This window comes from Aotus nancymaae, unplaced genomic scaffold (genome assembly GCF_030222135.1).
Source record: "Aotus nancymaae isolate 86718 unplaced genomic scaffold, 86718_ANA_hifiasm-v0.15.2.pri h1tg000049l, whole genome shotgun sequence".
In the NCBI taxonomy this organism is placed as follows: domain Eukaryota; kingdom Metazoa; phylum Chordata; class Mammalia; order Primates; family Aotidae; genus Aotus; species Aotus nancymaae.
The window spans coordinates 16,578,706-16,597,283 of record NW_026988463.1 but is presented as its reverse complement, the minus strand read 5'-3'; the positions used below and the strand labels follow the sequence as shown (position 1 = coordinate 16,597,283).

The 18,578-nt window shown below is 40.6% G+C and overlaps 1 pseudogene; it reads right to left on the bottom strand.

Moving 5' to 3' along the window:
• Positions 1-3,934: 3,934 nt before the first annotated feature.
• On the bottom strand, positions 3,935-17,118 carry LOC105725432 (bromodomain-containing protein 7-like; annotated as a pseudogene).
• Positions 17,119-18,578: the final 1,460 nt, after the last annotated feature.

The window sequence follows — 18,578 nt, the reverse complement described above, 5'->3', positions numbered from 1 at the left end:
GCATGCCTGTAACCCCAACATCTCGGGAGGCTGAGGCAGGAGGATCACTTGAACCCAGGAGGCAGAGGTTGCAGTAAGCTGAGATCACGCCACTACACTCCAGCCTGGGCCACAGCTAGTTGTTGGCATTGGGATTTGAGGCCACATCTTGGGATTCTGAAATCACTGCCTCATTTATACTTAACTGTGAGTTGTTGATTATGTTCTCTTTTTATTTACTTTGAGCTTGACTGTGTCTCTTTAGGTTTAGAGAGTGAACTTTTTTCCCTCATAAATTTAATTGCTGACATAAAGAGAAAAAGTCCTGATGTAATTGAACAAAAGGATGTTTACAACCTTCTTTGAGTCATAGAGCTGCTGGCACATGAAATTTATGACAGCCAGGAAAGGGGAAATAAAAAGATGGGGAAGACCAAGACAGATGTAACTGTGGAAATGCCGTGGTAATATATGAGTTGACATTCTGACACTTGGACATTCAGTTGGGTAACTTTTTGGAGGCCATTTAACCAGCTAATGAAGATTTACTTAATAAACTCTCAAACTTGCCAGAGCTAGACTCTTTAAAACAACCTATAAATTACAAAGATGGTGGCACGTTCAAGAGGCCTTGCAGTTGTTCAAGGATGGAAGGCAGTTGCCGGAGTTACAAAGGTCATTGTCTGGGAATCTTGTGGCCATCCCTGGAGGGCTGAGGAACCTTTCAAAGGAGTGGCTCTGATGTTTGCACCCCATCCAGATAAATGCATACAGATGTTCCTTGAACTTGATCAACTCGCTTCTCAGCATGAATGCAAAACTGATTGGGCCAAATCAGAGCTCGTGCCAGTGAAGGCTGGCTGCATACAGAAATAAAATCAGCCACCTCCCATTTACTTAGAAGTCTCCGGCTTAAAATACATTGGAGGAAAATGTGCGCTTCACGTTAGAGCAAGAGCCAAATTGCACAGCGACAAAATTATTCCCATCATCATGACAGCTTCAGCCAATCGTTTCCTTTTTTAATGTGCTCAAAGGAGGCAAGTTGGCATCATTAAAAGTATTTTTTTTCCCAAAAATACATCAGGAAATATGGAGAAACTAGAAACAGAAGAAGGGGGCCCACGCTTAAATCTAATTCTGAGACCGGACTATAGAGATTGTCTGTTCTGGTTGCACTAGGAAGGATCTAAGGAAAGAGGTTTATTTTTTGCCTCCCACCTCTCCTGATGGCCTGAGGTTGACATGGATGTGGATTTTTTCCTTTAATTCAGCTCCCATTTTTCAAGCGTTCCCCTTCCGCTGAATGATTATCCCCAGAAACCTTTGATCTTCACTCTTCCTTGATGAAAAACTGCAACTCTATCATGTATTTTTGACTTGGTCTTTCTTAAGTTCTTGGTCAAGGAGAGCATCGATGCTGTACACCTTCATTTCCTCTTCCCAAATGAGTCCAGTGTTCCCTTCACCCTTCCTTCTGTCTTTTATTACCAAAGTTCTAGAAGCCAAGCCAGGATGTTCTGATGTGACAACTGTCTAAAAGGAAAAGGTGAACCCTGTGCCCTTGCTCAGCCAGCCTGTCAGAGAGATCCCTGTTCCTAAGCCATAAAGCAAGGCTTCTTTATATCCATTTTGTCCTTCAGCTTCTTCCTCTGGAGAAAGTTGTTTTTTTTTTCCTTTCCCTAACTCGGCCCCAGCAAATTGGTGTGCTCCTAACTCAGTCTCAGAAACTCTGATTTCCAGATGTCTTATGCCCTTTAATATCTGTTTCAGATTACCACCCTCACCACTGAGAACTGAAAGCATGTGCTTTTTCTTCTGTGCTGAACTGCATTTTGTTCTTTTTTTGAACCTCATCCTTGGAAATTGGACTCTGCTGTCTTTGGTTGTTTCTAGTATATGACTGAGATTTCCTTTCCAGCACGGTGACTTAATATCCCTTTCTGGAATATTACTTAAGGAGACAAGGAGTAAATTCTTCAAGATTTTGAATATTCTATGAGACTATGTCCCCATTTTTACTTCAGAGGAAATCAGTCACCATTGATTTTAAGGATGAAAGTTGCACAGATGAAGAGGGAGCATATTATTCAAATCAAAGCCCAGTAATTCGGGGATGATCAAAGGTTTCATCTCACGTGTCAAGTCAAATCAATTGGTAGTGTTGTCTGGCACGCTGTGGTGAGACAATTCTGAGGCTGAGTTCAGACTGGATGAGGAAATATGGTGAAAAAGTTCAGTCATGTCTGCCATGGGTGATATGTTGGGACATCTATTCACTTTTTAAAATGCTAACTCTTGCATAAGAAAATCCACACTTTTTCTGATATATCTACCAGATATATTCAAAAGAAGTTTTGAGAAAAAGTCAAGATTTCCAGGACAAACCAGCAAGTGGTCTTCCCTTAAAGCAGACACTTCTGTCAACAAGTTTTATTACACACGCCAACTCTGATTGATTGATGATCGCCAAGATGGCTGGGTGAATCTCCATAATTGATTAATAAAGTCTACCACAGATGAAGGCATGGATGTGGTGCCACATGTACCCAGTATTTTCTCTCCTGGTCTATCTCAATATGCCATTTACTCTGTCTTGGGAAAGTAATGAAGCAATAAAGTTTTTGAAGGCATCACACAGAGTCAGGGTATGGGTTTATCTCACATCTGCTAGAGGAGAAGCAGAAATAAATGGAATATGGCAAAATGTTAACAAACCTGCACCCAAGATTTAGAGCATTTACTTTCCTCCATCCCATATGGAATATTTACAAAATGTGACCATATATTGGCCATAAAGCAGCATCAATAGCATTTAGACCACATTCAAAAACCAAATAGGAAAATAAAAGTAAAACCCCTTCTATGGTTTGAATGTTTGGGTCCCCTATAAAATTCATAGGTTGAAATGTAATCTCCATTGTGATCATGTTGGGAGGTGAGGCCTTTAGGATGTTATTAAGTCATGACGGCAGAGCCCTGATGAGTGGATCAAGGCCATAATAAAAGAGCAAGTTCAGCTCCCTTTGCCTCTGTGCTCTTCTACTCTTCTGCCATGTGAGGAACAGTATTTTCCCCCTCCAGGGAATGAAGGATTTCAGGTGTTATCTTGAGCAGAAGGACCAGACACCAAACTTGCCAGCACCTTGATCTTGGACTTCCCAACCTCCAGAACCGTGAGAAATAAATTTCTGTTCTTTATGAACTACAGTCTCAGGTATTCTGTTCTAGCAGCACAAAATTAAGATAACCCCTAAACAATTTGATAGCTATGTGAAAAACTCACTATATATTTGAAGTTTTAAAAACATGCTTCTGAATAATTTACATACTATCTGACATAATTTATTTGTGCATTTTGTTTGCCTTTCCTTACACGAATGCAAGCTTCATGAAGTTGAGGAGCTATGTTCATTATACTACCCACAGCATATGCATAGATCTAACTTTGTTTGAGTAGGGGCATGTTGAATAAATGAATGAATGAGTATCAACACTTATGATATTCTATTTATAAAGTAGTTGAAGGGAAATGCATAACCTTAAGAACATATATTAGCCAGGAATAAAGACAGAATATGATTTAAACATTTACCTTGAAATATTAAAAAATAAACAGTAAATTGAAAAAAAATTAGAGTTTCTTAAATGAGCAGAGTTTAATGGAATGTAAATAACCAGGAATAAGAAGAGAACAAAACAATTATCAGGGTCATATGGTATTTTTTGGCAAAATCTATAAATTTTCGAGAAATAAATAATCCTATGTCTTATTTTTTTCCCCCAGGTCCAACTTTGTTACCTAATACAAGTCTACCCTATAGAACTTTAAAACTCACTGTTCCAAAGTTTAATTAAAAACATAATTTACAAATATTTAATATCTTCTGAAAAGTATTTCTAAGTTAAGAATGAAAAAGTATGTACATAATATATACTCAAATACCAGGCAGCCTCAACTCCCACCAGCTCCACACTCAGCAACATCCATCTTCTTAGGTTCTTCAGTATCTTCTGTCAAATCCACAAAGTTGTTTTCCACGATGGGCGAAGGAATGGAAATCCCCATTGCTTTCTGAACTCCATACGTGCTTATGATATCCCCTGGAGTTACTTGCTGTGCAAGTTCTTCAAGATTACTGGTCACTTATTCGGCAAGATGCATTTCTCTGTACGAGGGACCCAAGAGAGATTATGTTGGGAGGGGGTCTGGTGCTCAAACGTTCATTCTGGGCTTCCTGAAGCTCCCTGAGCAATCTGGTGGTCTCATCAAGTTTCTTCTGGAATACTTCAGTTTCTGCAAAGTCAAAAACTTCAACTGGAATGCCAAAGTTTGCTACTGCTTTCAGTGCTATGAGCCTGTCTTGGAGTCCAAACTCCTGCTGGCTCTATTTCTGTAATCTCCTTTTCTTTTGCTGTGTCAAGTGTCCTAGTACAGCCTTCATCTTCAGGCGATGACATCTCCAACTTTTGTAGAGTCCTGGAACGCCCTCCTTTTGTTAAAACATCCAGCAAACTATCTGCCATGACATATGGATAATCTTGGCATGTGGCCAAAAACATGGATGCTGAAATTGCTTGGAAGATCAGAGTCTTCCCCATAGGTTGAATAAATTAACAGAGTCATCCTTGCTGATATTTGCAAATGTGGAGTCATAATGCGGTACATACGATCCGTAGGGCTGGTAATTCAAATGTAACACTGGAGTGACTTTGTTCCTTTTATCCTCTTTGAATCCCTGCAAAGTACTCACTCCAGACTGAAGTCTTCCAGTTGTCATTCCCGGTCTCACAGGGCAGTAGCCTGGCTCTCCTACAATGGGATCCACAGGATGGAGAAGTCCCAACGTTCTTGTTCCATCTGGTTTTGTTCTTTCAAATTCGCACTGACTGTTCACAAGCCAGTTGGTCAGCTTTCCTTCAGCTTTCCTCCAGATTCCCTCACGATGCGGTCAAGCTGCTCCTGTTCTCTCATTAAATTATTGCTTTTAAACTTATCTTCAAGCATATCTTTGTCTTTATTTTCTTTGCTGGGACTCTCGAAGGCTTGTGTTTCGGCATCTCCAGAGTCCTCTCTCTCTCTCTTGCCCAGCAGCCTCGGTCCTCTCCACTCTGCGACGTGTCTGTTCTATCTTTCTGCAAGTCAGACATGAAATCTATGCTCTGCGTCAGCCTCTTAATTCTTTCCTGGCTAAGAATTTTCATCCCTGAGTGCAACAGCTTCTTTGCAGCTTTATAATAAATGGTCTCTGGTTTGTTGTAAATCATGGCATTAGTGCACATTAGTTGAAAGTTATCCTTTAGTTCTTCTGTGGACTGGTAGTCATTGGTCTTGATCTTTCCTTGCATGGTACTGAAATCCATTGGGTGTTTAATGATCATGGAGCAGCCAGGAGCAACACAATCAGTCACAGGAAATGAAAAGAAAGCACCTGGATCTTTTCTCTGCAATTGTCTCATCAGTTGATTCAAAGCTTCGCTAAAGAGCTTGTGAGGGGCTTCTCAGGGGGCAAGTCTAATCTCACAGGGGCACGACACTGCAGGTCCTTTTCTGCGTCAGTCTCCACACGGTCTCGATCTCGCTTCTTTTTATCCTCCTTAGCGCTTCTCCATTTTCTCCCTTTTTCTTCCCCTGGAACCTCCTTCTCTCCTTTCTTTCTCTCTTTCCACTTGTGTTTGTCATGATCGTTTTTATCTTCGAAGAGGCTGGAGTCGTGCCCCGGGCTGCCCGTGGAGAGTTTGGTGACTTCGTTCCCTCCTACTTTGAGGACCAGCTTCAAAGCCTTCTCTACATACTCCTCGTAGAGGTATTTGTCTGACTTTTGTGCTTCTGGCCCATGTCCGACCAGGCCCCGGTGCCCGCCCCCAGCGCCAGGCCCAGGCCATGCAGCGCCAGTTCAGGTCCGGGCCAGGCGAGCTGAGTGCGGGAGCTGGGCCCGCGAAACCTCGCGCCGCGAGGCAGTGGGGACAAATAATCCTACTTCTTATAAAACATTTTAAAAGAATAGAAAAAGAAGAATGGTGCAGTTGATTTTAAAATAAAATATAACCCTTATATCAAAGACAGGCAAGAAAAGTTATGTCCATCTCATTTATAGATATATGTGTAAAAGTTTTAAACACAATATTGGTCAACAAAAATCTAACAGCATAAAAAGAAACAGAAACCATAACCAAATAGAGTTTGTTCCAGAAATGTAAAGACAGCATAACATTAGAAAATCTATTAATGTAAGTTATTATGTACCAGATTCAAGTTGAAAAATAACCATCGTCATGTAGGCAGAAAAAACATTCAGTAAAATTTCACATTCATGTGTTAAAAGAAAAATGTTACCAAACTAGGAATAGCAGGGGAAATTCTTAACAGCTGAGGCAAATTTGCACTTGATGTGACTGTCTAGATATGAATATCAAGACTATCGAGGGCAAACTATCATTTAAAAATATATATATAAATACAAAGTCAAATAAAATTAGCATATTTGAACACTGTTAACAATAAGTTAGAAAGCATCATTTTAAATGTCTTATTCATAACAACAAACAGAAAACAAGCTTCTACAGAATAAATGGATTGAAAGATCTGTTGTTATGGGGACAAATATAACATTTAATTAAAGGATAGAGATGAAGATCATTTGGAGAGGAACACTAGGTTCATGAAAAAATACACTATAATAAAGATGGAAATGTTCCAGATTGATCTATACAACCAACGCTTCAATCAAAATTCAAGCAGATCATTTTTCATAACACTTGACAAGCAGACCCTAAAATTCACAAAGACTTGTTGAAGCCAAGAATAGCCAAAACAATTATGAATAAGAAGAACAAAGATGAGACACCTGTAAGATGTTAAAACTGGTTATAAAACTTAAAGAGTATCGATCTGGTGTTAGGAGAGACAGTTAGAACAATGTAAAAAATAACCACAAAAACAATCCAGAATAAGGATGATGTTTGCAATATGCAGAACTAAATATACAAAAAATTCCTAAAGTCAGTAAGAAAAAGACAAAACTGAGCAGAAAAATGAGCAAAGGTTGTGAATAGCAATTGACACCTGAAGAAACACAAATCTTCCACAAACGTTTTGAAAAGGTGCTTAAGGAAATGCAATTTTAAAAATCATCTCATAGCCATTTGATTATGAGTTTCTTCGTAAGGATGCGGAAAATTCATATTTTAATACAGCTGGTGGGAATAAAAAATTATACAATCATTTTGTAAAGGAATGTGGAGTCCTCTGCTTTGTTACACTGGTTCTAAGATGTTCCTCCTCCACCTCCACATGTACTGACCCCCACTGCCACCTTTTAACATTGCCTACATCTAAATGCATCTTACAACTGCTGCTGTCTTAATATTTTAAATAACGTTTTGGGTGCAATTTACACTAGACGGCCTCTTCATTTTCATAAAATATGTAGTAAATTAGAAGACGTTCACCCTTCTGGATCTAGCAATTTGATTCCTAGATGTATTTCTAGAAGAACTCACATCTATACATGAAGATATATATAATGCTATCATTGCCAAATTTGTTTTTCTTTTAAAAGTTTTGCTCTAGGCCGGGCGCGGTGGCTCAAGCCTGTAATCCCAGCACTTTGGGAGGCCGAGACGGGTGGATCACGAGGTCAAGAGATCGAGACCGTCCTGGTCAACATGGTGAAACCCCGTCTCTACTAATACAAAAAATTAGCTGGGCATGGTGGCGCGTGCCTGTAATCCCAGCTACTCAGGAGGCTGAGGCAGGAGAATTGCCTGAACCCAGGAGGCGGAGGTTGCGGTGAGCCGAGATCGCGCCATTGCACTCCAGCCTGGGTAACGAGCGAAACTCCGCCTCAAAAAAAAAAAAAAAAAAAAAAAAAAAAAAAAAAAAGTTTTGCTCTAAGAAGCTAAAATATTGATTTCTTTCATGCTTATTTCAGTAAAATTGCTGTTGCCTAGACACAGAGAAAAATGTATTACTCCCCATAAGAGGTCTAGAAGAGTTTTTATTTCCTGACTCAATAATGATCTCAAGAGCTCAGATTTATTCCATTTCTCTGCTTTTCCACAGTTGGCTTTTTGACCCATTCATTTATACTTGCACACTTCCTGATCACAACTTCCCTACTTTAACAACAAGTCCAGGAGCTTCAAATGATCTCATTATTCTTGCTATTGCTTTAATTTTTTATTTTGAAATAATTATAGGTTCCAAGAAGTTGCAAATATAGTACAAAGAGGTCTTATACAGCAATCACCCAGTTTCTCTCAATGGTTAAACCTTCCACAACTTTGAACTGATGTCAGAACCAGGAAACTAATATTGGCACAATGTGCACGTAGATAATTTTATGTCATTTTCTCACATATTTAGATTCATGAAACCACCACCACAATTATTCAAAATCAAGACGGGGAGCTATTCCAGCACCGCAGAGATTTCACTCACGCATGCCTGTACAGTTGCAACCATCTCCCTAATTCCAAATATCCCCTAATTCCTGGGAATCACTATTTTGTTTTCCATCTCTAACATATTTAATAGTAAAACATAGCAACTTACTTTGCAAAGCAGCAAAAATAAGATGGATGGATGGATGGATGGATTAAAGGATGGAGATATATGGAGTAATAAGGCAAACAAAATGTTAAAGAATCTGGGTAGAGGGATTATGGTTTTTCAACACACAACTCTTTACATATGTCTGTATATTTGCAAATTTTCATCAGTATAATGTGGGAACCAAAGTGATCTAAATGTCCACCAGTAGGGAAAAGAATAAGTAAATTATATTTCTATAATAGATGATTTTATAGCATTTAAGAAGAAGGAACCAGATATTTGTGTAACAATATGGCTAAGTATCAAACACATTATATTGAGTAATGAAAAGATACATATCAGAATAATGTACATGGTGCAATTGAAACTAATACCTACAAAATATCAGAAAGGTAACCACTCCTTTGAAGTTGTTTTTTTCTATTTGTTTTCATAATTATATTATTGTATAATAACATCATGTGTGATATCTGGATATTGTTGAGAACATGGGTGCATGCTAAATTCTTTTTACTTTCATATTTGAGATGCTTTACTATTAAAGAAAATTCAAATCAAAAAAGAAACGCCACATAGGTCTGCATATTGTAGAAGATACTGGCTCAAAATTAGACTTCAGAGAAGTGTGAGTCACCTTCTACATATTCCTTTTATAGTCTCTCAAATTATGGGACACATTTGCCAATTACTTTACTTTAAAGAACAGGGTACTTCTGGGAGAAAACACATTATTCTGAAATGACCTCAATCAATGCTAGCTTTGGATGTTTATAGAGGTCCCATGACAGAATCAGTAAACAAGGAAGCAGGTAAATTTTACACACATTTAGTAATTATTCCTGGGAGGATGGCCTTACCACTGCAAGTGTTGGTTATCATTATAAATAAAACCTGTAAAGCTACTTGAAAGTGAAACAGACTAAGAGCTTGTATTGTGTAGTCAACAAACAGATACACACAGAACAGACGTTTTTTAAAAAAGCTGTTCATGCTTTTCTTATCACAGAAGTTAAGATAGTGTTGCCTCCAGGAAAGATAATAAGTTTTGATCTTTTGAGGACCTGGAAATATGCTATTTCTTTGTCTGGGTGGTTATGACAAATGTGTTTGTTTTATAATTATCCATTGAGCCATTCAAATATTATGTGGGTATCTCTGTATTTTGTGGGTTGTTGCTGTTGTTGTTATTACTATTTGAGACAGAGTCTCACTCTTTTGTCCAGGCTGGAGCCCAGTGGTGTGATCTGGGCTCACTGCAACCTCTGCCTCCCAGGTTCAAGCAATTCTTGTGCCTCAGCTTCCAAGTAGCTGGGACTACAGGTATGTGCCACCATGCCCAGCTAATTTTTGTATTTTTAATAGAGATGAGAGTTTCACCATGTTGACCAGGCTGATCTTGAACTCCTGACCTCAAATGATCTGCCCACCTCGCCTCCCCAAAGTGCTGGGATTACAGGCGTGAACCACCATTCCCAGCTATTTTGTTATGTTTTACAATAAAAGAAAAGGTGTCCTAAAGTTGTGCAAATCAGTGCTTGTGGGTTGGAATACAATTTCTTGTGAACTCAAAAATTGCTAGATCTGAAGTGCTTTGGATGAAAGTGAAATTAGCATGCTCAGGAACATTGTGGGAGGAATTGTACCAATGTCAGTTTCCTGGTTTTGAGTCAGGAAAATGACTCAAAAGTGTCCCCTGTCATGCCAGAGAAAATTATATAGAAAATGCATGGAAAAATTGGAATGATTTACCGAAATAGAAGAAAAGAAGCCTTATATCTAAACTATGATTCTGTATATAATTTAAAATGTATGTGTAACTAAACACAAACTTACTATTATCACTAGATATGAAGCAATGTTATCAATATCTCACAACTGTAAAAATGTACTTTAGCTAAAAATTTTTAAAGAGTGAAGAATCTTCGAGAAAATGATGATCACCCTATATTTGGGGCCACCTCGTTTGTAGGCATAGACAACTTTTCACAATTATGAAAGCTAACAGAGGATTTTTCTTTCTTAGATTGTGTACTGCAAAGACTTGTTAAAAAAAAAGTCATATCTTGAAAGATCTTTACAAATCATCCATGTTTTTACTTTTCTCTCATGTAGAGCAAGGAGGGGAGAGTTTGATCCTACTGAAGGAAAGATTGCCCCCTAAAAACCTGGAGATAAAGAAAAATAATAGAGTTGTCAAAAAGATTTCACTCTCCCCATGGTCCTGATAGATATTTGTCAACTCGTGTCAGAATGGCTTGTCAGTCTAATGCTTTGCTCTTCCCTAAAAAACAAGAAGCTACCAGCACTAAGGCACAAGAGCAATGGCTAAGATGCAATCTGCACATTCCTAAATCATTATGCAGGAGGGTGATATGCCAAGGTAAATCAGGGTTGAATGGGAAAGAGCTAATGTTTGGTGAGGAAATATTTATTGTGGGTCACTATTGCATCATTTCAGAATACCGAGGGAGAGGATAAGTAAATTCATGTGATGGAAAATGAAATTTTAAAAACATATTTACAATTTATGGAAGGTCAAAATATTTTAAGTCCTGGGACAGTTAGAAACTACCTTATTTCGGCTGGGCATGGTGGCTCATGCCTGTAATCCCAACACATTGGGAGGTTGAGGTGGGCAGATCACAAGGTCAAGAAATCGAGACCATCCTGGCCAACATGGTGAAACTGTGTCTCTACTAAAATACAAAAAACTAGTCGGGTGTGGTGGCATGCACCTATAGTCCTAGCTTGGAGGCTGAGGCAGGGGAATCACTTGAATCTGGGAGGCAGAGATTGCACCACTGCACTCCAGCCTGGCGACAGAGCAAGACTTCATCTCAAAAAAAAAAAAAAAAAAAAAAAAAGGGCCAGGCATGGTGGCTCATGCCTGTAATCCCAGCACTTTTGGAGACCAAGGCAAGCAGATCACAAGTTCAGTAGATGGAGATCATCCTGGCCAACATGGTGAAACTCCGTCTCTACTAAAAATACAAAAAAAAAAAAAAAAGCTAATTAGCTGGGCATGGTGGTGCACACCTGTAGTCCCAGATACTCAGGAGGCTGAGGCAGGAGAATTGCTTAAACTCAGGAGGCAGAGATTGCACCACTGAACTACAGCCTGGGAGACAGTATGACACTCTGTCTTAAAAAAAAAAAAAAAAAAAAAGTAAAGAAACTACCTTATTTCACACAATGACTTTGAAAATCACTAAGAACACAAAAAACCCTCATGGAGTCCACAAAACAATTTTTAGACAGAAGTGTTCTTTATCTGATAGTATAATACAAACATAAATCGAGCATCCTGATGGTGCATTTGCATAGCCTATTGTTAGGCTACCCTCCGGTGATTTCCAGAGACAAGTTCTTTCTGGTACTGATTATGAGAAACTGGTACCTTCCTATGGGACAACCAATCACAAAGTGTGAAAGTGATGTCAAATCTCCTTTACGCACCTACAAGGTTCACTGTGGGTGTCTATGGGAACTCCTTGTCAAAACTCTGTTTTACATGCTATTAGTATACATAGTCACATACAAGACTGAAAGAATCATGGGTGGCCCAGATCTAGGGGAGATATCTGACAGTAAGGAGCTTGGGACTTCAAGAAGTCAAAAGACTAGATTGATAGGAAGCAGTGCTTAATGCACAGTAGGCAGTCAATAAATATTTGTTGCATGAATGAAGTAGACTAGATGGAGGTCTATGAGTAGGACATTTAAAATCATGGATACATATGAATCCAAGTATGCAAGAACTCAGTTGGCTGCTGGGGATTGGGAAAATTCCAGGGGTCTTTCCACTCACTCCAGAGAGGAGGAAGAAGACTAGTTCAGCAAAGAACAGTGATGCAATTAGGCTATTACTAGTACTAAGAATTGGAGTTTTCCAGTATAAGCATTTTATCCTTTGGATTAAAAACACTCAGTGGGCCAGGCACGGTGGCTCATGCCTGTAATCTCAGCACTTGGGGAGGCTGAGGCGGGCGAATCATGAGGTCAGGAGTTCAAGACCAGCCTGGCCAATATGGTGAAACCTCATCTCTACTAAAAATACAAAAATTAGCCAGGCATGGTGGCAGGAGCCTGTAGTCCCAGCTACTCGGGAGGCTGAGGCAGAAGAACGGCTTAATCCCAGGCGGTGGAGGTTGCAGTGAGCTGAGATTGCACCACTGCACTCCAGCCTGGGTGACAGAGTGAGACTCCATCTCAAAAAAGCAGAAAAAAAAAAAATACTCAATGGTTTCCCAATTTTCACAGAAGAAAATCCAAGACTTTACTATGATTGTGATTGCTCAACTTCTTCCAGAAGCAGATCCTGAGGATGGGGAGAGGTGATAAGTAAATTCATGTGATGGAAAATGAAATTTTAAAAACATATTTACAATTCAAGGAAGGCCAACATATTTTAAGTCCTGAGACAGTTAGAAACTACCTTATTTCACACAATGACTTTGAAAACCAGTAAGAACACAAAACCATCATTGAGTCCACAAAACAATTTTTAGACAGAGGTGTGTATATTTCATGGTACAAAACAAATAGAAATTGAGCATCCTGATGGTATATTGGCATAGCCTATTGTTAGGCTACCCTTTGGTGATATCCAGAGAAAAGCTCCTTCTGCTCTTGACTATATGAAACTGATAACTTCCTATAGGATAGGTAGGAAAGATTCCTGTGCACATGACTGATGAAGAAAGTGCTTTCAAGAGAGCTGGCTAGAGAAAGAGGAGGTAGGGAAGAATGTGACTTCAGGCCATGTTCTACCCTCAGCCTGACCCCGGGAGGAGTGGTGGAGCATAAATTGCATGTCAGCGTTTGCTCTGCCTCATGATAAGGAAACTAGAGACTTGTGCTCCCCACCAGTAGATTAACTGCTATGGGATACCCCAGGGCTGCCAGCTCAGTTCTCAGGATAGGTGAGGTGGCTCCAACAGACCAAGAGCAATCCTCTGAAGAAGGCTGCACATGCCAGCCATTAGCAACGAAGCACACAGAAGCTGGCAGAGGTATGCATAGAGCTATTAAAAGGGATTGGAGGAGATTTGGGAGGGGAAACATATATTTCTGCTACAACAGTCACTTACAAGCCCACATGATGACGTTCTGCCAAGCTCTCTATCCTCCTCTGCCCCAAGATCTCTGTATTAACCAAGGTTCTCCAGAAAACAGAACCAATAAGCTACATGTATCTATCTATCTATCTCTCTGTCTCTATCTCTACCTCTCTGTCTTTCTATCAATCTATTTATAATCTGTCTGCTCGCCTGCCTGCCCGTCCATCTGCCCACCCATCTATCTGTCCGTCTGTCCACCCACCCAGCCATCTCTCTGTCTGTCTATCATCTGTCTGTCTGTCTATCTATCTACCAACCTACCTACCTACCTATATTTATTGTGGGAGATTTACAATAAGGAATTGGCATATGTGATTATGGAGGTGGAGAAGTTCTACCATCTGCCACTGGGAAGCTAGAGACCCAGGAGAGCTGGTGGTGTAAGTTCCAGTTCAGGCACAGGAGAAGACAGATATCCCAGTTCCAAAACGGTCAGGAGAGAGAGAATTCATTTTCTTCCTTTTTGTTCTATTCAGGCCTCCAACTGATTGGATAAAGCCCATCCACAATGGGGAGGGCTTTATCTAATTTGGTCAGTCTACCAATTCCAATGCTAATCTCATCCAGAAATGCCTTCACAGGCATTCTAGCTGTCTATCTGGATACCCCATGGCACAGTCAAGGTCACACATAAAATTAACCTTCACACTCTCGTTAGTGTCTGTACTCAAGCCACAAAGGTTCTGTGCATGGAGTATGAATACAAAGATTGCGCTCTGTCAAGAAAAAGAACGTAATGCTGGCCAGGAGAGCTTAGATGCTGAATTCTGAAAACAATATCATAGAAAGGCTACAGTGACCTCATTCCAAAGAATTTAGTTCTTGATTCTTTACTTTATTTGTTTATTTATTTTTTTCCTCAGTGAGTCGTGTCTTTTAAAGCACAGGCTACAGACTGCCTTTTATCTGAATGAGCTCCAGAAGTCAGAGGAAAAGATAGAGGCCTTTGTCCTGTAACGTGAATTCTCAAAAGAGCTTATCCTGTCCCCAAGGGGGTGAAAATTGGTTCTTTTGGGGAAAGGGTGAAAAACAATCTCTTTTTATGTATAAAGCACAGATATACATAGAGTATATCAACAGATGCACCCAGTGTATCTCTGGTTTTTCATGGGGGTGGAGGGCAGGCACGATGGCTCATACCTATAATCCCAGCACTTTGGGAGGCTGAGGCGGGTAGATTGCCTGAGCTTAGGAGTTTGAGACCAGCTTGGGAAACATGGTGAAACCCCATCTCTAGTAAAAAATACAAACAAAATTAACCAGGCATGGTGGCATGTGCCTGTATTCCCAGCTACTAGGGAGGCTGAGGCATGAGAACTGCTTGAACGTAGGAGGTGGAGGTTGCAGTGAGCCAAGATTGGGCCACTGCAGTCCAGCCTGGGTAACAGAGTGAGACTCTGTCTCAAAAAAAAAAAAATTTTTTTTTTCATTGAGGGACGATTAGGAATAAATGTCTAAAATGACTCTGGGTGGAAGGAAACAATAATAATGATTTTAAAAATATTAAGAAAGACAATTCTAAAACCATAGGTATCTAAAGCTAAAAGGAAGCACTTCTTTTATCTAAGACCTTTCAATGGGCACCTCAAGGACCCGGATGCTCAGAACTTCCTGAAGTTCACACAGGGATTTGATGAGAGAGCCTGGCACAGACCAGGATTTTTTCAATCCTAGACCAATGCACATGTCACATGTTTCATGCAAAATTTCATATATCTGTGAGCAGAGTCCAAGCCTCTGCATCTCATCAACTCACACCCCCCACAGATGTGACACTTTGGAAAGAAAGTAAATGGTCTGCGTGGTCAGATTACACACCTTTGGGATCCTTCAGGAGAGCTATGTTGTCTTGCTCTCTGACTGGTGAGATAAGGAAGAGTCAGAGCAGAGAGAGAACACCCAGAGAGCTGCAAGATCCGGGCAAAAGTGTATCAGGACTCAGAAGCCTCAGAACTCAGAGAAGACTTAGTGCAGCATAGGAAATAAGGCTTCTTCCTGACTCCTCACCTACTCTTCATGTCTCAAGTTGACTCCTTCCATTGCTGCTTAAAATCCATCCAGAAACTGAGGAGGTAGGGAGTGGAAACATGGAAAAAGAAAACCGAAAATCTAGTGGATAATAATGAAAGTTTTATTTATCATTGGAAAATTCAGTGTTTACAATTCTCTGACTGTTCCTTGTCTCATCTCTGAGAGCAAGACAACATATCTCTTCCGAAGGATCCCAAAGGTGTGTGATTTGACCATGAAGATCATTTACTTTCTTTTCAAAGTGTCACCTCTGTGGGGGATGTGGGTTAATGAGATGCAGAGACTTGGACTCTGCTCACAGATACATGAATTTTTGTGTGAAAAATGTGGAATGTGCATTGGTCTAGGGTTGAAAAAATCCTGGTCTGTGCCAGGCTCTCTCACCAAATCCCTATGTGGACTTTGGGCAGTTTGAGCATCCTGGTCCTTGATGTGCCCATCAAAAGGTCTTAAATAAAGGAAGTGATTCCTTTAGATACCTATGGTTTTAGAACTTTCTTGAAGACAATCTCACAGGCCGGGCACAGTGGCTCACACCTGTAGGCGGGTGGATAATGGGATTAAAAGATCAAGACCATCTTGGCCAACACGGTGAAACCTTGTCTCTACTAAAAATACAAAAATTAGCTGGACATGGTAGCATGCACCTGTAGTCCCAGCTACTCTGGAGGCTGAAGCAGGAGAATCGCTAGAACCAAGGAGGCAGAGGTTGCAGTGAGCTGAGATTGTGCGTGCCACTGTACTCCAGCCTGGTGACAGAGCAAGACTCCATCTCAAAAAAAAAAAAAAAGACACGTTCACCAACATGAGTTAGCTTTATCATTCTCCCCAGTGTCTGTTTCATTCATTCATTTATTCGTTCAAGCATTTATTGAGTGCCTAGTATGTGCCAGGCATTGCCGTTTAGGCTAACATTGGTTGTGGGAAAGCACTAATATATAGTAATAACAATCAGATTTGGTCCTAACTCCAGGCAAATTTTAAATTTCACAGCAGAGCTAAGTAAAATAGGTAGACAAGCCTACATTTTAATTAAATTATCTCCCGTTCCCTGGCTGGCACGTGACAAGCATATTTTCTGACTGTGCAAGGAGAAATGGGCTGTGTCATATGTGCGAGTTCCACTCTCCTCTGGCAGGCTTCTTAATCCATGTTTGAGGGCAGTCAGGACTAAATGAAATTATGGGAACAAAAACATGAAAAATGCAACAACAAAAAAAAAAGTTTTAATTGGCTTACTCTGATCTCCCTGCTGTGATTGTATCACCGAGTTGGCAGCTTGTCACTTGTGGTTGCTAGGCAACTCTGAGCGGTAAGGCGAACGTGTCAGCCTGTGTTTCCCATCCTGTTGTTTGAGTCTCCCGGTGTCTGGGACTGACGTCTGGTCCTACCTGACCCTCCACAGGGGTCTGGATGCTTCACGAGCCCCATGAATAAGCCTCAGACCTGGTGCTCAGAGCTGCCTCATGGGGAAGTAATTGATAAAACTTCAGCCCTTATTCAACAACTTTTTTTTTTTTTAAGTAGAAACGCGTTTTCACTACGTTAGCGAGGCTGGTCTTGAACTCCTAACCTCAGGTGATCCTCCCGCCTCAGCCTCCCAGAGTGCTGGGATTATAGGCATGAGCCACCGCATATACACAATTTAGCACTCTAACTGTGACCTTGCTGGAATGGCCCCAGGGACCCCACCCGAGTCTTTCCAGCCCCTCAGGTATATCAGCAGAGCAGATGTGGAAGCAGAGGCAGGAAACACAGAATACCTGCATCCTCCTCCCCTGGTGAGCTATACGTATTTGGGAGCCCCATTCTGATGCCATCTTTCCTATTCAGGCTCATGGAGTCCACAGAGTATGGGCATTGCAGTCAGACAGAGCTGGGTCCACCTGTCACATACAAGCCATGCAACTTTAAAGCAAGTTTTTAGCCCCTCTGTGCCTCTGTTTTCCCATCTCTAAAGTGGAGCTGAGGTGGAAAGCTCCTTGAGCCTAGGAGTTTGAGACCAGCCTGGGCAACTTAGCAAGATCCTGTCTCTACAAAAAATAAAATAAAATAAAAATTAGCTGGGTATAGTGGTGTGCACCTGCAGTCTCAAAACTGTGGAGGCTAAGGCAGGAGGATCACATGAGCCCAGGGTTTCAACACTGAGGTGAGCTATGATCACCCACTTCACTCTAGCCTTGGCAACAGAGTGAGATCTCATCTCTAAAAACAAAACGAAACAAAAAAAAATGAAAAATAAAATAAAATGGAGCTAATACTACTTCTATCCCAGGGTGTTGTTGAAGTTTTACTGGACAAAAACAGATGTAAAATGGTTAGTGCAACGCTAGCATATGGTTAATGCTCCATATTTTAGCAATTGTTATCCAGGCATCCAAGAAGACCTTTGAGGCATTTGTAGAATCCCGGAGCTAAAAAGGAAGTTAGCTAATGGTCACTGAGTCTCCTCATACCTTAACAGTCTGAGACCCAGAAAATCAAGAGTGTTGTACCCAAAGCCATGTCACTGTGATTGAAACTAAGGGCTCAGTTGCCACCATAAAAATTTGCCAGGATTGAGTACAAAAAAGAGTCCTCCTGCGTTAAACACATCTTGCAGGCAATGGGTAACAGTATTTGTATTGAGTAATCACAGAGGCACTCAATGGACACAGCTACCTAGAAGACAGCCTGCTTGGTCTAAGCATGTGCTTCAGACAGGGCCATGTCTCATAGAAGATGTCTGCTTATTTCCCTGGTGACTGTTTATTTCCCTGGTAGGTGATGGAAAATGATCCACTCTCTTTACCATGGCATCCAAGATGCTACTTGACCTGGCTATGGCTCCCACTGCAGTCCAATTCCCCTCCTCTCCATTCATCTTCCTGTTCATCCTCAGACATGCCAGG